This window comes from Eurosta solidaginis, chromosome 1 (genome assembly GCF_040869045.1).
Source record: "Eurosta solidaginis isolate ZX-2024a chromosome 1, ASM4086904v1, whole genome shotgun sequence".
Lineage (NCBI taxonomy): Eukaryota > Metazoa > Arthropoda > Insecta > Diptera > Tephritidae > Eurosta > Eurosta solidaginis.
Window position 1 is genome coordinate 200,714,518 of NC_090319.1, and position 23,373 is coordinate 200,737,890.

Below are 23,373 nucleotides of genomic sequence, written 5' to 3' on the forward strand. Positions count from 1 at the left end.
GTGGATAAAATTTTTTTTTTTTTTACAATTGCTCCCGAAATCCATTCGAACATCCTCCACCACACTAAAGCAAAAAGCTTTCACAATATGGTTGTGTCACAGAAGTTAATTGTTAGAGGCTCAGTCACGTATTTTATGTCTACAGGAGACAGGTGATAGGAAAATGGATGAAGTGGCACAATTCTGTGCTACAGATTGTAAGCGTGAGCCTGGGCCGCGTGGTTGTGTGTCGGGCAGCGTTGCAACCACGGCTGGCAATATTGATAGTGGAAGGCCTATTAAACGGGACTCTATTGGTGACCAATATCTACAGCGTGTTTCTACACGAGAACGTGGGTGAATGTTAGAGAGTGATGAAGATGTTCAAATGGAAGAAGGGCACTCGTCGGTTTTCAGGTTGGTTTACATACCATAGGCACCTGCCAATCCGACTGCGCTCACATTGAATGCAGTGCTGGAGCATGACCAACGTCTATCTTATAATGCCTAAAACAACAGTAAATGATGTTGCCGGTAGCCTCAAATCATTTAGCCTGCACGACTATAGTTTGGAGGATGAACGCATGTCCCAATCTCAGCAAAGCACTTTCAAGACCTTCAAAACTTTTGCTTCCAATTATAGTGCTTGCAGCGATATGAGTTTTAAGAAACTTAGTTGGTTTTCGTGCATCCGATTTACATAAAGAAACGTTAGCTATTCTAACCGCAATTACAGAAGTTATACGTGAACGTGGTGGCACAGAGTCATCAACGGAATACTTTATACTTCTAATGGAGCAAATTGAAACGAGTACAGAAGATAATGATATTATTGCAGGTCTTTCGCTGCTTGCCATGGGCATTAAATCGGTACCGACAGCGGTGTTGCGCAAACGATTTGGGGAAACAGCTCAAACGTTTCTAACGTGGTTGCAACGTTTTATGGAGTCTCCAAATCAAACGATTTTAAAATATATCATTGGAAATTTGTCCGTTTTGCGCGCTCAAGATTATGTGACTTGGTCGTATTCCTCAACTTGGCAATATCTTGATGCTATACTTTCTTTCACTGTACATTCGAAGCCGAAGATACGCAAAGCTGCGCAACATGCTATTGTCTCACTTGTTTATGGTAGCTCCTTTATGCAGCCAACTAAGGCATATGATGGAGAGGCTACAACCAATATAGAGCTGCCAAAGGTGAAAAAATCATCCGGCCAGCAGTCGCATTACGAAATTTTGTTTGAGCCAATGCAAGCCCGAAGTTTTGACTAACTCTCAAACGACAGTGCTGCATACACTAACACTGCTCAAAGATATTATAAGCGGTTTTTAAAACTGAAGATATACGTACAGTTTGCGAAAGTTTTCTTTCTATAATGACTGCTGCTAATGTACTCATACGCACAAATTGCTTTCAAACATTGCATGCGCTCTTTGCATCACGCACCGCCAATTTAAATGGTCAGTTGTGCGCTAAATTATTGGCTGCAATACATGAATATCGGCCAGATCGTGTTGATGTACGTCATACATATACATTTGGCGTTGCGGGATTTGAGTTTGGGCATGAATGCTTTACCGCGCTTTGTGGATATATGCGCCCATGGGCGGCGATTTGAGTTTTATGGGACGTGTCATGGCTGGCATGCCACTTGATATACGTCTAATGGTGACGGATGGGGATCTGACCAATGGCGTCGGTGGTGGTAACAAGGATTTGGGTGATATTCGAGGCACCACAACAATTGGATTCACCGGGCGCTCGTAATAACTAATTGGCTTTTCGAGGTAAGTGATTTTCTGATTACATACAATGCTGGATGATGAAATGAATATTTATTTTCATGTAGGCTGAGGAGGTAGTACAGCTGCTTAGTGAGCTTCTGAGATGGAGGCGCATACCAAACGAACACGCTTCCCACCGGATGAGACTTTAACCGTTGGCCAAGGAATGAAGGATATACGTTCGATTACTTGTAAGTTGAATTCAAAAGGGTCTTAATTATGTATCTTATATATATATATATATATTTAGTTGCTAAGTGGGTCGTACAAAGAACCCAGTAACTGATAGGGTGAGTCGCCAATGTATGGGACCCTAGTGTTAATAAAGCGATAATAATTATAATGGTTATGTGACGTTCTTCAGGAGGATTCGATCGCCAATTGGTGTGGGGGAAAGGGGGGGGGGGGGGGGGGGGGGGTTAGGTGTATCGACGAGAATGATCGTACCAGATACAATATCGCAGGGCCTTCTTTGTTGTTGAACGACAAATTTCGTTTTAGTTAGTTTCCACTCTGCCTTGAGGTGCCTAAAGTTTGGATTTCCCTATTATTGAATTTTTTGACAATGGAACCGAAGAACTAGTCACAATATGAATACCATTGATTGTCCGAAAAACTGAAAGGCGTTTTTCGATCACCTTTCATGAATCCCTTTTGAAGTTCATTGATGAGTAACTTGGTATAATTCATAATAGTAACCTGTGCTAATCATGGATTATCAAACGAAATAACGTCTTGCAGTCATCTTTAGAATCATAGACGAATCAAATGTGTTTACTTTGGGTGATCAAACTGTATAACCGCTTTTAATTCGCTTTCCTGACTCTTTGCTGTCTATATTCATTGACGGACTGATGAATCTTATACTCGTAAAATTTTTTTTTTTTTTGGGGTAAGGGTCATTCCATCTCAAATTGATTTTCGAAAACAACAATAGTTTACAAAATTGTCCATCTTTGCAGGCCTGTTGTTAAACTGAAAGACAGCAGAGAGGATAAATTTTAATCAGATAAGTTGCGAAGCATAGCGAATAAAAACAATTTTCAAGATCGCGGGTTCGAATCGAGCTCAAGGCCTAACAATAATTTTTTATCATTATTATTGTTATGATAAATTTTTTCTTAAGTAAGAATTATTAGTCAATAGAATATGCCTACTGATATATTTTTTATACTTAAATTGGTGAGAGGCACTCTTAAAAATGCGAAATTTAGTATATTCAAGTGTACCTACTTTGAAAAAGATATGTAGACACTATGTAGTCATAGTGAATTTGATTTTAGTAGACATTTCTCAAACTTTTATTATTTTTAAAATAAATGCAATCAAAATTGCAAATTAGAATCTTTAAATGAGTTGTCCTTCTTGGAAATTGCTTCAAGAATTCCTTTTTTTTTGAATTTCTAACCTTTTAAAATCCACAACTTCTAGAACTCTTTCTTAGGAAATTCTTTGCAGACGCGAATAAAGTTCTGTAAAAGTTCAAGCTTGTTCTGAGACTGAATGACCCTTAAAAAGAGTAACTATTGTTTGTGAAACAATGGGTACCGCCTCTCATGCGCTTAATGTGTAGTGCTGTGGGAGGTGACCATTAGAGGAAGTGTATTTCAAATATGCGTGAATATTTGTATGTATATGGATGTCGGGACAGTCCATCAGTTGCACTTAGTTGTTGGGTTCTGTTGGCCACGTGCCTTGGCCGAATGCATATGCAATCTGTGGTAGACGTGGGTCTGCGTTAGGGTTCTGGTGTCCTCGCTCGGGGGCGCAAGTGAGTTCGGGTTGACTTTTGACAGTTTGAAATATAATAGGCCGAGGGCCTTTATGTTCTGTGGCAGATATCGGATCTGCATTAGGATTCCGTTGGCCTCGTTCGGGGTGAACGAGAGCGGGGTAATTTTATTTAAGGGGGTTTGTTATAACTGGTGGGAGTTACAAGTCTCCCTTACCCTCACTGGAGGGTGGTAGTAGGACCACTTTCGTGATTGGTCTGGTGGTTTGTCCCCTTGCCGTATCCAGTTCGACGACTCGAACTCGGTTATCGGGGCCATAATGAAGGTTGGCTATCCGACCTAGTCTCCATTCGTTGGGGGGCAGATTGTCCTCTTTAATGACGACTAAGTCCCCGTGTTTGAGATTCGATTGTGGATGCTTCCACTTAACGCGCTTCTGCAGTTCGGTGAGGTACTCCGTTTTCCACCGCTTGCAGAAGGTTTGATGCAGCGCCTTAAGTTTTTCCCATCGATTGACGAGTGAAGCGCGATTCTCGCTGACGTCAATCTCGGGTGGCGCTAGTAGGTGGCCCCCGACTAGGAAGTGCCCGGGGGTGAGTGGCTCCAGGTTGGACGGGTCATTGGAAGATGGGCTTAGGGGTCGGGAGTTGAGACAGGATTCAATCTCTTGACTCCCGCTTCCCACAGTCCGCCCATATGAGGAGCAGCTGCTGGTATGAAATGCCATGTAAGGGTTTGGTGGGCATATTTAGAGAGGGTTTGGTTGCGCGCATCAACGAGGAATGCCTTGACCTCTGAGCGGAGAGCCCTCGACGCACCGACAAAGTTCGTTCCGTTGTCGGAATAGAGGTTTTTCGGGCATCCTCGTCTGGAGACAAACCGACTAAATGCTGCTAGAAACGCGGCGGTGCTGAGGTCGCTAGTCGCCTCTAAGTGGATCGCCTTAGTCGCAAAGCAGACGAATAGGCAGACGTAACCCTTAGACATGCGGCATCCTCGTCCGCTGTAAGACTTTATGTCAAACGATCCTGCGAAATCCACCCCGGTGTTGGTAAATGCCCTGCTAAAGGTAGTGCGTTCCGCAGGGAGGGTTCCCATGAGTTGCGTCGGGGAACGTTTGCGGAATAGCGTACAGGCCTTGCAGTTGTGTATGATGGATCGGATCATGTTTTTGACCCGAGGTATCCAATACTGCGTGCGTAGGAGCCGCAGCATTAGTTGGTTTCCGCCATGTATGGAAATGGTGTGGACAAACTGTACCAGGAGACGGGTGAGTCGGCAGGCGTAAGGGAGGATTATCGGGTGACGCTCGTCGACGGGAACGTCCCTGGATGCGTTGAGGCGACCCCCCACCCGAAGGACATTATCTTCGTCGATAAAGGGGTTTAGAGGGAGAATCTCGCTTTTGGTCGCGATGGGTTTCCTAGTTCTCAGAGAGCTTATTTCTTCGGCATAGTGGTTGGTTTGGGATATCCTTATGAGGCGGCTAGTCGTAGCCTTGATTTCGTCGGGCGAGATCTGGTGAGACTCTGCTTTAAAGGACATTTTAGTTTTTGGACGTGTTCTATTCGAGAATCGTATAATGTAGGAGATTACCCGCAACGCTCTTGATAGATCGGAAAACCGATCAAGAATATCCTCGCTATTGTTGATGTTCGTTGCTACATGCACTTGTACTCATTTTTCTTCGATGTTTGTGTGGTACTCCTGTTCGCCTTTAGATGGCCATTTTGCTTTGCCTTCTTGCAGCCAAGAAGGTCCCTGCCACCACAAAGAGTTGTCGACTAGGTCCGTGGCTGGAAGTCCTCTGCTGGCTAAGTCCGCTGGATTTGATGCGGACTCGACATGATGCCATGCTTTAGTTCCTACCTTCTCGACGATTTTCGTTACCCTGTGAGCTACAAATGTTGACCAGGAACACGGGGGTTTTCGAATCCATGCGAGGACGATGGTCGAATCTGTCCATAGGTGCATGTTAAATGTGCCTAAGTTCAGGTTCTCCATCACATTTTCCAAAGTTTCAGCCAGCAAGACGGCACCGCATAACTCCAATCTTGGTAGTGAAATTGTTTTTACTGGTGCCACCCTCGTTTTCGACATGAGTAGACTAACGTATGCCCTATCGTTGATCTTAGCTCGCACGTAAACCGTAGCCGCGTAGGCTTTTTCGGACGCGTCACAGAAGCCGTGAATTTCTATATCGTTGGTTGGGGTGAAGTGCACCCACCGAGGTATACGAATCCGGTTAATGGCGGGGTACTCCTGCATAAAGGTTTGCCACCGATCTAAAGTGATTGTGGATACCGGTTCATCCCAATCCGTCCCCTCCAGCCAAATGTTCTGCATTAATATCTTAGCTACGATGATAACTGGAGCAAGCCAGCCTAACGGGTCGAAGAGTTTGGCGATGGCCGATAGGATCGCCCTTTTTGTTAAGATGTCCTGGTTTTCGATTGGTTTCGCTGTGAAATAAAAGTAGTCGGAATGCGCGTTCCAACGGATCCCTAGGGTTTTTACCATGCTCGCGTCCTCGAACTCCAGAAAGTCTTCCGTAAGCCTGTGAGGTTTGGGTATGCCCTGTAGTATCCTACTGCAATTAGAGGTCCATTTTCGCAGAGGGAATCCTGCTGACTTTAATGCGGCTGTGATTTCATCGCGAGCAGTGACTGCTGCCTCGATGCTATGCCCCCCTGCCAGGACGTCGTCGACGTACATGCTGTTTCGCAAAATGTGCGCTGCGGTTGGCAGAGATGCCTCGACGTCATCTGCAAGTTGATGTAGGGTTCTGATCGCTAGATAGGGGGCACAGTTTACCCCAAAGGTTACCGTGTTGAGCTCAAACACGCTGACAGGGTCCTCTGCTTTGAGTCGAAAAACTATTCTTTGGTATTGGGTTTGATTTTCCTTTACCCAAATTTGCCTGTACATCTTCTCAATGTCGCTATTGAAGACGTACTTGTAGAATCTCCATCGGAGGAGCAGTATTGTTAAGTCGGATTGAAGTACTGGGCCGGTGTGTAGAACATCGTTCAGGCTTATGCCATTGGATGTCGGGCACGACGCGTTGAATACGACCCTTACTTTAGTCGTTGTGCCTTCTTCTTTGATCACCGCATGATGCGGTAAGAAATAGCAATCAGTTGATTGTGGTGGTACTACGGTGTGCACCTTAGTCATGTGCCCTAACGTGACATATTCTGTCAGTACCCTATTGTATTCCATCTGTAGGGCCGGGGTCTTGGCTAGGCGCGTCTCGTTCCGATAGAACTGAGAGCAGACGCTCTTGAGAGATGGGCCCAAACAGACGGTTTTTGGGAAGCTTTGTTTGAATGGAAGGGCGACAGTATATCTTCCATCTGAGTTCCTTTCCGTTGTGTTTTTATATAGTGCCTCGCAATAGGCATTATCTTCGGTAAGGGCCTTTTTTGTAGGTACGTTTTCAAGTTCCCAGAAAGCGGCTAGCTGCTTGTCTAGGCTAATTTCATTGAAAAAGGATACTCGTGTATTGGTTGGGTGAGGTGCATCTGCACGACCGGTTAAAATCTAACCGAAGACGGTTTCTTGGGCGAGAAGCGTATTTAGGACGTTCTTCCGTATACCGTTTAGTATGATCTGGGGATAAATATCGCTTCCAAGTATGAGGTCGACTGGTTCATTAATGAAGAACCTCTTATCCGCCAGAATCAGATCAGGGAATGCTTGCCGAGTCGTTGCGCTCACTTGGCAAGTCGGAAGGTCCCCTGTTAATTGAGGCAGGACTAGGGCCACTGTATGGATGCTTACTAAGGGGTCTGTAAGCGAACCTAAGTTAATTGAGCATGATTCCTTTACCTGTGCAGATGGTGTATTATTTATTCCTGACACCTGCACATGCAAACGTTTGGACGGAAGGTTTATTCGCTTCTTTAGTCTTTCAGTTATGAAAGAGCATTTGGACCCAGAGTCTATCAGGGCTCTGGCAGAAAACTTCACTCCATTATAGTGTATATTGACACGTGCTGTTCCTAATAACACCCCTTTAGTGGTGTTAGCTTGACACGAAGAGACGTTAGTAGCATTATCTTGTCTTTTTTCAGACTCCATCCTTGCCCTAGCCTGTTGTGAGGTTGAAGATGTATTGTCAGTGGTGTTTTGAGTCCACCTTTGAGGAGTTGTCTTTGGTTGTGCTGTCGGAAGATGGAGCAAGGTGTTGTGCCTTGCATGACACGTGCTGCAATTAAATTGGCTAGTGCATCGTGTCACGGTGTGTCCACCCGACAGACAATTCAGACAATAACTATTGTTTTTGATAAATTCTATTTTTCCTGACGTGGACAACCTACGGAATTTTTGACAATTTCGTAATTTGTGCTCCGTACTGTTGCACATCTTACATGCCGACTTTGGTACGCTTGCTTGGTAAACCCCAAGTTTCGTAGAATTTTCCCTAGAATTCGAACTCTGACTTTTGGGTGCTTTTGTTGTTTTATTACCCCTAAGATCGGAAACCGTCTCCAATGTCTGGAAGCGATTGGACAGGAATTTGTCCATATCCTCCCATTTCGGGATATCTGTCTTCCGTTCTACGGTCTGTTCCCAAAGAGCCAATGTAGATTCAGGGAGTTTTGTGGAGCATAAGTAAGTTATAATTGCATCCCAATTTGTGATGTCAATATTATGACATTGTAGCGCAGAAATGCAATTGTTTATCTCCCGTTGCAGTTTTTTGATTGAGGTTCCACACTCCTGCTCGACTGCCGTCAGATTAAATAAAAGTTTTAATTCTGTGTTGACGAGGATACGTTTATTTTCGTACCTGTCGCTTAGATTCTTCCAGGCGGTTGCAAAACCCTCATTTGTTAATGAGCACCTGCCCACTATTTCTTTTGCCTCCCCTTGCGTTTTTTGTTTTAAATAATATAATTTCTCGACATCTTTCAGATCAGTATTGTGGATGTATATCGCCGTGAACATATCTCTAAAGGCTGGCCAGGAAAGGTAGTCGCCTTTAAATACATCGGTGTAACAAGGCGGCAGCCGCATTTTATGTCCACGGCGCGAAGAGTCTTCATCCTTTGCTTCATCTTTCGCCGGCTGTGGGGTGATAGCTTCGGCTTCAGCCGCCACAGCAGACATGCATTGTAGGTAGCATGCGAAGCAACTTTTGTTCTTTCTTCTTAGCGAGCTGAGTTCCTCTTTGGACAGCTCAGGATTGCTGAGAAGACCTTCATATGTGGACTTGGTCTTCTTCCATAGTGCCTTTAGCTCCTCTTGCAGTAGTGCAAGGGTGTGCTTGTTCCGGGATTCGGCCGGGGCAGAGTTGAAATCTTGCTCAAACTCCACTATGGAATCAGCCAATCTAATATAAGTCTCCATTGCTTTAATTAATCTGAATATTTTGTTTTTTTGAAGGTGTCGAGCTTGAAGGCAAAAGACTTAGTGGCGTTGGTGTGTATTCAACCGCAGCAAAAATTACAAGTGTGTTTCGTTTTTTTTTTATGAACGTAGTCCAGCTATCACTCCTGCTGTGATTGTGCTGTATAAGTGAAATCTTTAAAAACGCACGGATTGAAACTCTGAACTGATTGTATGTGTTAACACAGAAAGCAATCTTATGTCAATTTAGCGATAAGCGAAAAAATGAATCAGATGTAAATCTTGACGTGAATGTAATGTGTGTCCAGTGATATGAACCACTTATAGAGATCCTCACGAGGATTATGTAAGCCACAGATAGAAATCCTGACGAGGATTTAATGTGTATACAGTGATATAGATAGAAATCCTGACGAGGATTTAATGTGTATGTAAAAGTGATATCAAATGTGTACAAAGTGATATCAAACACAGATAGGAATCCTGACGAGGATTATGTAAGCCACAGATAGAAATCCTGACGAGGATTTAATGTGTATACAGTGATATGGAAATAAACACAGATAGAAATCCTGACGAGGGTTTAGTGTGTATAAAGTGATATAAATGTAGTGATATGCAGCACAGATAGAAATCCTGAAAGGTTCTAGTATGTGCAAAGTGATATTAAGCACAGATAGAAGTCCTGAAAGGAGTTAGTGTGTTTACAGTGATGTGCAATGCAGAGAAGAGAATTCGTCTGCAAATATTTAATGTGTCTAAACGGGTGTGTTGGACACAGATAGAAATATTCTCCAAAAAAAAATTGGCGTGTTTAAAAAAATTAAAACCCAGATGGTAATCCCAATGTGGATATAGTGTGTAATGTTTGAACCACAGATAGAAATCCCGACGAGGATTTAATGTGTATACAAGTGAAAGTGAAACACAAAAGAAATCCTGACGAGGATTTAATGTGTATGCAAAAGGGTGTTATGTGAACGTTGATGAGTATCGCCGAGTAGCCAACCAGGGTATCTTTCCCAATATAAATAAGAAAATAAATGTGTGTATCCAACTTAATGTGGCCAACTGCACTTTTAATTATTTATTATAAAAACGCTGAAAACATACAGCTATATAATATAAAAACGATCAGTATAAAATTATGTTTGTGACCAATTGTGATGAGCCACTAGCCACCCAACGTAGTGATATTTTTTGGCTTTTGGTAATATTTCAGCTCGCAAACTGATTACTAAAGTGACTTCTGTGATAGACAAGCTAAGGCTATCAACCAAGTGAAAATATGGTTCCTGACTAGGGAGTTTTGTCAACGACTGTGACGACGAGGGGTACAATACAGTGCAGTGATGAATGTGAAAAAAACTAAAAAAAATTCACTGCCTGTCTGCCTTGAGCGGTGTCGAGTAACCCTTCCCACTGGTGGAGGGAATTACACGATCGTCAAAAGGCGTTGTGTGCTTAAAAAACACGAAATTTAGCAATTTCACTTGCTTTGCCTTGCATCAATCACAGAGTGCACTTTTTTACGTGAATCACATACATAAAAAAAAAGTTTGTGAAACCAAGCAACCACGTACGTACCTTAAGTTTTTATGTGTTGATGTGAAGTGATGATAATGTGTTTTCGATGTGATGCGAATGGACTGTATGAGTGATTGCAATATAACGATGATGTGATAAATGGACTGTGGCTGTTGAATGTGATGTTATGATGATGATGTGATGTGATTTCGGTTTGACGATAATATTAATGGACTGTATGAGTGATAATGGACTGTATGATGTGATGCCAATGAATGTGTTTGATGATGTGATGAATCGATGGACTGTATGTGTGTGTGAATTAACGAGTTGCTTGCTTGTCTCGTTTTTTTTTTTTTTTCTTTTTCGCTGGTTTGTGGATAATACTTTTGTCCAAGTAAATTATAATTTCCAATTCTCAACTTTTCCAAATGTTTTTTATTTTCTGGGTTTTTGCCACAAAAATATGCTCAAATTTTTTTTACTTTCCTCGGCGCGTAAGGACCAATGTTTTGCGGGGCAGTGGACCCGGGGAAGTCGGGCGTGTGCGTTGCAAATTAAAGAAATAAAACACCGAATTAGTATCAAAACAATAACAATTTATTCACTATGTAAAGAAGATGTGGTTATTAATTATCAAAGGTTCGCTAAGGTGAAAGTTCAAAACACAAAAGGTGTGCAAGAGTACACTCGCGGTATGTAATGAAGGGGCCTAATCAATTCCAACTCAAGTATTGGGTAAAGAAGGAATTAATTAGACGCACGCTTCCCTATGCACAAATAATTACTTGCAATATTAATTCACGGAATTTAAAGATGGGAATTAATTTAAGGCACAAGGATGAAAGTAATTATTTGCGCACACTTCAAGATACAACTTATTACCGCGTACAATATGCACTTGGCACATTCAAATTCATGCGAATGAATTGCAAAAAAAGGCAAATTGAGAATTAAACGTTATGTGACAATGGCTAGGAGCCAAAATCGTACAAAATAAATTCAATAGCAATTCAGATTTGTAACATTAATTATTTGCAAATCTTAACTTACTGACACTCGCACTGTATGAAATGGTTGGTTTTTTATCTTACTCACCTGGGGCTAGCTGCTGGCTCTTTGACGTTCCAAAATAGAAAGAAAGATTTAAAAACGAAAAGGGTCCGCACCACCTGCCGATAGCTAACTTTCGTCGAGTTTTTCCCCTTTGAAGTTAGCGCTCGGCAGGGGTGGGCCGTTACCGGTAAATAATAATATTGCCAAAAAATGTGCATTAGGGTGGTAGCGAATATTTAGGCTGGTGGCCTAAACAACAACTAACGCATCCTCACTGCACGAATGCCCTTCGTTAACTAAAATGCGGGTGGACTGCGGCTCCTACCTATGTAATTAATTCTTAGTCACGAGCTCGTTAAATTGGTTTTTTTGAATATGGGGCATATATCCCGTTGGGGCATCTATTCCGGTTTTACCCTATGCAGAATCTCGCAGGGATAGCTCGGAATCGGTGTGGGCTGAAGGAAGGGTTTCGATGGATGCCTATCGTATTTATTTAGTTTGCAGGTGTCGCATTGTTTGGAATATGGATTTGCCTGGCCATTGCCGGGAAGTAATATTGTTCGATAATCTGTACCCTATTTTCGCCCGGGTTTCTGTGGGCTCGCTTGTGTTCCCTCTCGATTGTCTCAAAAATCCTATCAGGTCCCGCAACATCTTCTACGATTCTTTGTGTTATCCTGATTCGGTGCCTTTGGAAGTGATTTATATAAACATTCTGTAAAGAGGCGAGGAAGCTTTCGGGAATTTTTGTTCCGTTTATCACATTCGGATTGAGACATTCTCTCAAAGTAGAAACCAATGAGGCGTTGTCGGACTCGGGAAATGGGACGTAGTGTCTATTATAACCTGGATGAGGATGTTCGAGGCATTGAGGGCGATCCCTGTCCCTGAAAACTATTTGGTTTCTAAACACGTTAAGTGGGGCCTGTACATGTGGAATTAGATCCGAACTGTCCTGATCAGCAGAATGCATTGTTCCTGAGTCAACTTCGGGCCCTACATTATCGTCAGCATTTGCATGAGTGTCTTGTCCTAAGACAGAAGGAGGCTGAGCGATAACAGAATCAGTCAATGTGTTACACTCAGTTTTTAGTCGATAAAGGGCGTCAGCGACTAAATTTGATTTACCTGGTTTGTATACGATTTCGCAATTATATTCCTCAATGCGAGCTTTCCAGCGCTTCAGCTAGGCGTTTTAGTTCCGGCAACTCAAAAGAAATGTTAAGTGATGATGATCAGTGTAAATTTTGATTTTCTTCGCCCCATACAAATATGATCTGAGATTATAAAGAGCCCACACGATCGCGAGCATCTCTTTTTCATTGGTTGCGTAGTTTTCTTCTGCCTTATTTAAGGAACGAGAAATAAATGCTATTGGTTTATCCTTACCTACTTATGTCCCCTTGTAACAATACTGCACCAATCCCATAGTATGATGCGTCGGCCGTTAAATTAAAAGGCTTCTCAAAGTCTGGAGGGCGAGGACATCGGCAGAAGTGAGCATTCTTTTCAAATCCTCGAAAGCTTGCCGAGCCGTACTATCTAGTTCAATACGCACCTTTTTCGACGCTGTAGCTTTAATTTGTGCGAGTTAGATTCGTCAATGGCTTAGCAAGTTTCGCGCAGTCCCTGATAAATTTGCGGTAGTAGGATGTCATACCTAGAAAACTTTCTTCTTTTAAATTACATGGGGGCAAAATTAAATTCATGGCCTCAACCTGTTTTGGGTCAGGGCGATCACCTTAGGGTGTAATAATATATTCGAGGAACTCGCCTTCAGTTTGGAGGAAACACGTCTTCTCCAAGTTAACCTTCAGGTTAACCTCGCACAATCTTGAAAAAACTTTTTCTATGTTTTGTAGATGGTCTTCCATGTCCTTTCCAAACACAATGATGTCGTCGATGTACACATAGCAAATTTTACCAATATATTGCTTGAGCACATCGTCGATCATTCGTTGGAAGATTTCCTCGGCGTTTTCCAACCCAAAGGGAAGCCGCAAAAATTCTTATTTTCCTTTCATCGTCGAGAATGCAGTTTTGGGGATGTCCGGTTTTTTCATAGGTATCTGGTGGAAACCAGATGTCAGATCAATAGTGGTATAGTATTTGGATTGGCCTATACTGCACAAAGTTGCGTTTATGTCAGGAATTGGGTAGGTATCTGAGATCGTGACGGCATCCAATCTTTTGTAATCGATGACCGTGTGGTATTGTTTCTCGCCATCAGGTTTAGCTTTTTTAGGAACTAACCATATTGGGGAATTGTAGGGACTTTTTGGTGGCCGGATAACACCTTCCCCAAGTAATTCGTTCACCTGCCTATCGACCTCTTCTGGCATGCGTGCGGGATAAGGATAACTTTTGCTGTAAATTGTGTCGGATGTCGATGTCCTTATCTCCGACCGCACACTAGCGTCTACCAATTCGTATCCACTAATCGGTTGAAATAATTCGCCATGTTTTTCAATTATTGCGCCTACCCTTCTTTTCGCTTTTAAGGGAAGGTCCTTAGACATTGTATAATTTACTTCACTGGATATTCGTGCCTTAAGGGGTATCTTAAATTTCCCCACCATCAAAACATTGGATTTCCTATCAACTATGGCTCCGATACCCTTCAAGGTATCGTCGCCTATGATTCCATCAAAGGAGATTAAACCCTGGCAGAAGAAAAACGTAATTTGGGAGCCGACACCGATGTCTTTAAATAAATTTAAATAAACTTTCTCCTAGTTGTGGCGTTGATGGTTTTGTGGCAAACTGGCTATCTCGCTTTTCAAAAAGATGTCGTCCCTCTTGAGGACGCCACGTTGTCCTTGGTGGCAGAGGAGGTGGTTTAGCGGTGTGGAAGCCGTGCATACGATCAGGAATAGTATTAAGGGGTGCAACAACGCGAATGTGTGGGCGCGCGCTATGAATCGTGAAGTTTCGAAAATTTGTGTTTTGTATTTCAATGCTCAGCATGCCTCAGTCAGAGTTTTGGGGCGTTGAATAAGTAGCATCTCTTGGCCAGCTCCCCATTCAGGCCGCGGATGAAAACGTCCAAAGCGCGATTACGGTAGGTGTCAATCATGACCTTTATTGCTTCCTGGGAGTAGGACTCCGTTTTAATTTTATTAATGATTAACGAAAATTGGTGATTCACGGCAGCATAGAATTCGTCGAGCCGTGAATCCTTTTGGGATAATTGGTGAAGTTGGTACTCCAAAGTGCGAAAATCGCGTTTGTCGGCGTAGTGGAGTGATAAACACTCCTTTATAGCAGCCCAATTTGTATCGAAAATATTATATGATATCAGGGCACAATCGGCTACCCCTCGCACCTTGTTGCGTATGTGCTGCAGAATAGCCCTATATATAGGCTTTTTCTTCACTATTTTAAAATCAGACAGGATGCTCTCCACTGAATGCACCCACGAAACATATTGAACTGGATTGCCGTCAAAGGTTTGGAGCTCTTTAACAACATCTGGCAACCTTGAAATATCTCTGAGGTCCATCTTTGTTGCAGGAGCTCGCAGTTCCTCTTCTATCACTTGGTTGTTTCCAGCTTCCAAGAGGGCAAGCCAAGATCGTAGAGTATCCAAAGAGGATACCCGCCTGTCCACGCTATTCAACTTTTCGAGGAGTGCGTTGACAGCACCCGTCAAGTTAGTTACCGTAGTTTGTAGTGTCTCCACTTTGGCCTGTAATTACAAAGATAGAGTTAAGTGACAAGAATTTACTTACAAAAAGGGATGGTATGTTAGCATTTTGAACTTGGTTGTTACTATCAAATATAAACTGGGGTTTCACTGAGAACGGCTTCGTCAAATTCCTACTTTGCATCAGTTCATGTCTTTAGCACTTTTTTAGTTTTCAATTTAGACCGCTTGGTCTCTTTATTCACTTCCTTTGATACTAAAGGATTTCACTTTTGACCTCTTGGTCTACTATCACTTTTTTATTCTTTCAATTTGGACCGCTTGGTATCTTTATTCACTTTCTTTGATATTAAAGGAATTCACTATTGACCTCTTGATATATTAAGATTTTTTTCACCTCATCACTGGTCCCTGCTCTCGGGCGCCAGTTAAAGGATCAAGGATCCTTACACTAAAAAAATTAAAGGGCCAACTTTCCCTGCAAACACAGTTAAAACTTTACAATAAGATTTATTTTAGGATACTTATAATCCCAATTACTAATTTTGAGAAAAGAATATAGTATTGGTTAGTACGAATACCCCGACGTAACTGCCCTCGCAATGTCTTCTGCTGCCTTTTATGACATTTCTCTGGCGTCTTTCCGTAGCCAGACATATGCAACGTCTGGGTGTGAGTGTGGCTTAACTTCTCACAGGTATTTACTTGGCTGGCGTGTGCAATGCAAAAGTTTCACAACAGTGTGAAATAGATATATGCTGACTCCGCTGCAATGTGCATAGGTACTGACTTGGTTCCCATAGGTTTGATAACGTTGCGCAATATTGTCATTGCGCGATATAATGAAATGCACTTGGCCTTGAAGTGGGTGTTGGGTTGCAATTATATTGCTTACAATAATTGTGCTAACGCAGCTGCAGATGGCCCATGGGACTGTGGGAAGAATAATTATGCTGACTCAGCGGCACATGTAAAGTACAGCTTGCGGGAATCTAACATGTTGGGTGCCGCCAGCGGCCTAACTTATATATATATAAAAAAGTTAAAATTTGGTAATGTTTAATGATAGAAAAAGGGAACGGGATAGCTCAAATTCTAAAAGTTGAGGATTCTCAATGAATTAAGTTAGATAAGGCAAAGGGTGCCATGTGGATTACCAAATTATTATTACTATGACATTAAATTACAGTATATATGCAAATCTGATTCTGATTATCTATGAGTATTTCCTATAATCCTTTTTTTTCATTTTGATTTACTGTAGGTACTTAAACTACATAAAGTTAAGCTAAAATTTAATTCATATTTCAAATATAGTGTACCATTGACTCAAATATACTATTATTTTAAAACTAGTATTTATTGTTTGCCTTTCTAAAAAAATATTAATGATTGGAATCTGAATTATTATATTTTAATTAATCAATAATCCACGTTATTATGTATATACATATTTTTTCTGAACTTTCATTATTTTTGATTGAGTCATCGCTTTATTACTTCATATATATATACATATATATCACCCTCTATACATACGTATATGCGAAAGCTTGCATCGGTAATTCTGATTTAATTTTAAACGGTAATTATGAATTTTGAAGCATTAAATTATTTAAAACCATTATTTAACCAAATCGAAATTTCTAGGAATATTCACGTGGTTGACTCGCATGGTCGTTTTCCTACTGTTTCCGTATATGTGTGGGCGTGTTAGATTAAATGGCTTGTGGCGTGGAAAGCTGCAGGGCGCCTCCCAGCCACGTGGTAACAATTTATTGAACTCTTGTTTTCCTGGGTGTCTCCGAATTTGAAGATTTCTCTTTTTTTCTTCTTTTCTTTATTTTTGAATGCAACCCGACTTTTCTACGAAATTTAATAAAAAAAAAAACTTTATTAACACACTTTATTTCACTCACTGTGCACATGAACGTGCACACATGTATATGCATTTAACGCAAAAAAAAAACTAAAAAAAATATTTTCTTACCAAAATTATAAGCTGCAATAGAGATCCGTATGTACGGTTGGAATGGATGGTGATTGTAAAAACAAAAGGAAGTCTTTATATTTTATTATAAAGAGAACACTTTTAAATTAAACTATTTTTTTTCACTGGTTAAATGTTCACTTGTCGGCTGCTGATGTAGAAAAGAAAGAAGTGTTTTTGGCGGATATTAGCTCAGGCTAGAGCAACCATATATTAGGCTTCGATATATATCGTTCTGCCTTTTTTCTTTTATCGAGAATCATGTGGTTATGTACTCAGCCATGGGGATATGAAGCAGGTGTGTTTATTTGTATTTCGGACAGTGGTGGCAAAAAAATATGCAAAGATTTTAAGGAGTAGTTTTAAGAAAAAGTAAGTAGATCAAATTTAGCGCAAAATTTTTGAAGCGTTGTATCAGGAGATTTGCTCTGCTTGCAGATGTCACATTGACCAACATATCTTCTAACATAAACCTTCATATCTGGCCAGTAAAAGTTAAGTTTCAACCGTTCCAACGTCTTCGCTATGCCACCGCGACACTTATTGTAGGGACTATGGGCTTTTTCCATGACTTGGCATTCCAAGGCTTTTGGAATCCACAATTTCCAGTTGAAGGCTTCCCGTCCAGGGTTACCGTTCGGGTGCTCGGTTCTTTTATAGAGACAATTTTCGACAACTTGTAAATCGGGTAAACGTTGGGTATTGGCTCGGACGTAATCTAGTAGCTCTTTATATGCTTCGGACTCGAATACGGCGGACTTTGTATCAATTATCGGACAGATTTCCAACTCACTAACTTCATCAAAATTTTGTCGCGTAAGGCTATCAGGTACTGTATTTTGGGACCCTTTTCTATGCTAGATATTGAATCGATATCCTTGTAGTTTTAGTGACCAGAGTGTTAGTCGACTAGATAAGTCTGTTCGACGCATGAGCCATGGTAAACTCGCATGGTCCGTGATGATGGTAAAGTCTTGTCCCTCCACGTACGCTCTAAACTTCTTTAAGGTAAGAATTTCTGCCAAGCACTCTAATTTGGTAACACTATAGTTGCTTTGCGCTTTATTGAGCTTCTGCGAAAAGTAGGCAATTGGAACTTCAACTCCATCGTCATTCTTTTGCGACAAAACCGCGCCAACACCTTGTTTACAAGCGTCACATTGTAAAATGAATGCCTTGTTATAATCTGGACTGTATAGAAAGGGTGCAGTATATAACATCTTATTCAACTTTTCAAATGTACTTTGAGCTACTTCGTTCTACGCAAAGTTTTCATTTTTCTTTAGCAGGTTCGTAAGTGGAGTAGTGACTGCAGCAAAATTTTCTACAAAACGGCGATCTGTTTTGAGTGTACCGTTTCCAACGATATATCTTAGATATCACACCTCCTTAATACAAAATTTACTTTTTTCTATATTAATGGTAAAACCTGCTTTCCTTAAACAGTGAGCAACTTCTGACAAAACGCACATATGGATGTTAAAATTTTCAGACAAAATCAAAAGAGCATCTAAGTATACAAAACTTGGTTTTGGATTATTAATACTGATGTCGAGACGCGTCTTTGGGACGTATTAGCGGTGTCATGCTAACGTATAGAATTACCACTCACTTTAAAAATACTACAAGCACATGACAACTTACAACCTTCTTTTGCACATTTCTTGAGAATTATTACAGATGTCGGGTTCCATACAACTACTAACTTCTCAAGAGTCAGCCGCTGTCCTAGACCATTACTAAATATATGTACATACTTGAGTAGTGTTCTAGGACCGTGGCCGAGCCCCAAAAAATAGCAAAAATTCCGAAAGTGATACCCAAATACACTGTTTGGCCCCCGGATCAGGTTTTCGCCTTCGGATTCGATATCCTGCATCTCTGGGCACCACTTTCGGATTTTTAGCTATTTTTTTTTTTTGGGATCGGCCACGGTCCTAGAACATTATCCATATTTGCATAATGTGGAAAATTTTTTCAGCAAATGCAAAGGAGGCCAGGGAACAGGCTGTTCTCCTGCTTCTTGGAAGCACTACGAACGTGTTCATCGCATTATAGGAAACGACCGAATTAACAATGTTGAAGCTGTTGTTATCGACAGTATACGAGGTAACTTTACTAATCGAGACAGATATTGCCATTAATATTTGTAAAATGCTATACAAATATCTCTTCACAGAAATAACATTTTTCGTAAACGCTTTTTGGTTTACTGGGGTTAAGCAAATCTCTTTCCATATTTTTGAACAGGTTTTAACAGTCTGCTGACAAATTAAAGTCTTGGTATAATTATTACGTGTGTGATTTACATACTGATCGGTGGTGACGGCAACGAACGCAGTATTGAATTTTTGTGCGCCTGTCTTACGTCTCCGAACGGCATCTGCTAGGCAGATAAATTTTCACTGAGAAGCTTTTCATGGCAGAAATACAGTCTGATTGTTTGCCAGACCACTGCCGAGGGGCGTCCCCGCTAGAAATATTTTTTATATTATTTTTATAAATAGGCCAGTCATTATAGGGCGTTCACCTCCGAATGTGAGATACCCACAACATTATCGCGTGAAAACTTGCATTATGTCATCCTGAAACTATTCTCAAAATTCGACAATAATTGGATGCCCGAAAGTTTTAAATTCAGGGGTCAAAGCTCACAAAAATCTATTCTTTCTCCTTTTTTTGTAAATATCTCGATTTCTAGAAGTTTTGCGGTAATTATTATTTATATTATCAATAATGTAGAGAATTAAATTCTCTACAACTTTTGTATTTAAAATTTTTTCATATCTCGAATTTTTTTCGAGATAGAGAGCGGAAATCGAAATTTTTGAAAAATGACGGTGATAGGTACTTTAATCTGTTATTACTTCGGAATGGCTCCACCAATTTCAAAGATCTTGGTACCGTTGGAAAGGTATTTAAATTTGTTAGTTTATAGTTTTATTTTTGAAAAAAGATAAGTTTCAGTGTAATCAACAACTTCGGCATGTATGTTTTTGAAATACCTTTCCAAGGGTAATACTAAGCTTTTTTCATATCGATGGTTGAGTGCACACTTATTAGAAGTGACAAATTTAAAAATGTTCAGGAGTTCTGATTTTGTATTTTTGAAACAATTTCGATGTATATATAAAACACATATTTTCACTTATAAATATATAAATTAACACAATTTTTTTCTAATTAATAGCCAGACCCGCGTCGGTTACATCGGCATCCACAGCCGGTTCGTCCACTTCGTCTCCCGAACCATCGGCTCCAGCTCTCAGCGAAGCCTCCACACCTGTAATGAAGAAAAATCAAAAAACTAGCGAGTTGAACGAAACTATCAAAACAGCTATGCCAGAAAACAATAAATTGACTGCTGATGTAATTGAAATTGAGAAAAAGAAGGTGGCTGCAATCGAGATGCTGTCGCAAAGCATCGTTAGCATCTTGGAGCGGAACTAATTTAAAAACGCTGTTCACTTAAATACAGTGTTCGGAAAAACAAATTCAATCCAAATATATAACTGGCTATATTTTTTATGATAATCAATTGGCATAAACGATTGTTTTTAAATATGAACCAGCCATTGGCAGGTAAATTATTTTTAAAACATTTACTAACTTAAAACAGTAATATTCGAGCACAACAAAAAAAATACATTTTGCCTAGTATGGAAGAGTGCCAAACTAGAGCAACAAACCCAACGGACCTTCCTATTTGAGAAGGGGAATATATCTTGAAGCCCAAGGTTGATTGGTTTTGAGTAGCGATCTCAGCTGTCAGTCCCCATTGATGTTTCATAACTGGCTATAATTGTTTGTCGCATGGGAAGACCTACAAATGTGCTTTCAATAGATTTCGGGCCCAATTTGCTTCCCCTTTTTTGTTTTGGTATGAATGCTAACGCTTTGTACCCAAATACTCGCAATTGTTTTATATTTGGTTTCTTGCCTGACCAAAGTTCTTCAGGGCTAGCATTTTTTGAGTTACGAGCTATACGGTTTAATATATGTATATGCTGCCATATTCGCTGCTTCAGCCCAAAACTTTTCTTCAATGCCAGCATCTAAAAGCATACATCGAATCCGCTCCATTAGTGTGCGGTTCATTCGCTCTGCCACGACATTCTCTTCAGGCGCGTACGGTGTTGTTGTTTGATGCAAAATTCCACATTTCGTAGTATATTTCTTGAACGGGCCATGCACATACTCGGTGCAGTTGTCTGAACGTAATATTTTAATGCTTTTGCCACATTGATTTTCAACGAAATTCTTGAATTTTATAAATTCTTCATACACATCGAATTTCGATTTGGTTGGAATAGCGAAAACTTTCCGTGTGTAGTCGTCAACAAATGTTAGTAAATAACGTGCACCAGCATGTGATGGTACTTGAAATGGACCCATGATGTCTGTATGGACAACTTCTAAAACGCTAGTTGCATAACTCTCGTTAAGGTTGAATGGCGATTTGGCTTGTTTGCCTTTAATACACACGACACAGTTATGATTATCAGCCGAATTAAATGTCACACCATTCATTACGCCTGCAGCAGACATCAGTTTATTGCTCACATGCCCAAGTCTTCTGTGCCACAAATTGTAATCCACAGCAACAAATGTGCACTTATTTCTATTCTCAACTTGTTGACAATTTAATTTATAAAGCCCATCAATCAATTCTGCAGAAGCGACTACTGTGTTGTTTTTATTGAATATTTTGCAGAAATTACCTTCGAAAACACTTTTTTTCCATTTAACGCCATTTGGCTAACTGAAAGGAGATTAGTGCATAAATTCGGCACATATTCAACATTTTTGGCAGTAAGTACTCTACTTTCGTTGTTTGTTATTACCGAAAATTCTAAATCACCTACACATTCGACGTTTAACTTGTTGTTGTCTACAATTGTTATTGCTTTGTTTGGTGTAGGTCTTCTGTGGTGAAGATTTTTGTCACTGCAAGTCACATGGTTGGTCACGCCTGAGTCAATGTGCCAGTCAGTTGCGTTTTTTGTGTTTGTACACAGCGAAGCTAGCAGAACTTGATCATTTACTTTTTTTGTTTTGTTCCGACAGTTCTTAGCGAAATGACCAGGCTGCTTACATGCATGGCAGAAATATTTTTTTGCTTTATGCCTGTTGTTTTTGTTACCTGAGTATAGAGCTTTTTCTTCACTGCTTTGTGTATCAAATTTTACATCTTGAAGTAATAGCGATTTTATTGAGTCAACTGTCAGTACTTTTTTGGAATTTTCAACAGCTAATACTAGTGACTTAAATTCATCAGGTAACCCGTCGAAACTCTAACTTTTCTGCTCCGAATAGCTTCTTTAATCTCAAAGTCGCTTTTATGCTGCTGGAAGTTAGTCCGCAGAGCTTGGCAAAGGGAAGGCCAAGTAACACGGTCAACTGATCGGCGGTATCTCCAGTACCAGGACTCGGCTTCATTCAAAAACAGACTCTGAACTCGCATAATAAGTTAAAATTACTCCCAAGTGTATCAATAACCTGACTTTCAATACGATAAATGAAACTATCAACTGTGATTCGCGACGAGCCAACGAATTTAATATCCCAATTCGAAATTAACTGCACTATTCTACTGGAATTGGGCATTTTAGAATAATCACTGAGCCTCAGTTGATCAACCTGTCTCGCAAAACTCGGATTTGAATAGTTACCTAAGCTAGGTATGTCTCTATGCCAAACTGGAGTGAAGATATTTGGCGGAACACTCGGCTGTGCATTTAAATTGGCACTTAGGCTAGCACGAACAAAAGGTGGAGCTAGCTGTGTATTTTGGTTGAGCCTATCTAAGAAGTTTTTACGATATTTTCGAGCCTTTGGTCAATTATGTTTGAAACACGATGTTCTAGGTTATCAAAAAGTGTTGATTGTCTTGGAGATATTACAGCCGACACAATGTTTCAGACCCTATTATCCTCTTCCGTATTTTTGTTGCTTGCATCGGGTGTGTTTGTATTCGGTGGGCTTGCAGCAGTTGCAACTACATGTTTCTGAGTGCTTACATTGCCAACCTTTTCTCGATTGATGGAAGGATTCAATGTTGGTTGCTGCATGCTTGTGTTAAGTTGACTTTCTCGACTGGTGGAAGGGTTTCCTGGTGAAAATACGGGACGTGATTTAGAGTTATACCTACATTGCCGACTGATACACTTGGCTCTGCACTGTGGGCAAGAAGCGTTACTCTTTAGTCAGGTCAACAAACAAGCTCGGTGAAAGCAATGAGAGCAGGCTGTTGTTAAAATATCCTCGCTTTCTAAGAGAAGTTCTCCGCAAATTGT

At 40.7% G+C, this 23,373-nt stretch overlaps 1 long non-coding RNA gene across 1 annotated transcript; it reads left to right on the top strand.

Annotated features, from left to right (window-relative positions):
- Positions 1–1,502: 1,502 nt before the first annotated feature.
- On the top strand, positions 1,503–20,460 carry LOC137240569 (uncharacterized). The gene is made up of 3 exons (XR_010949761.1): positions 1,503–1,770; positions 1,833–1,958; positions 20,268–20,460. It is a non-coding gene; the product is annotated as an uncharacterized lncRNA (long non-coding RNA).
- Positions 20,461–23,373: the final 2,913 nt, after the last annotated feature.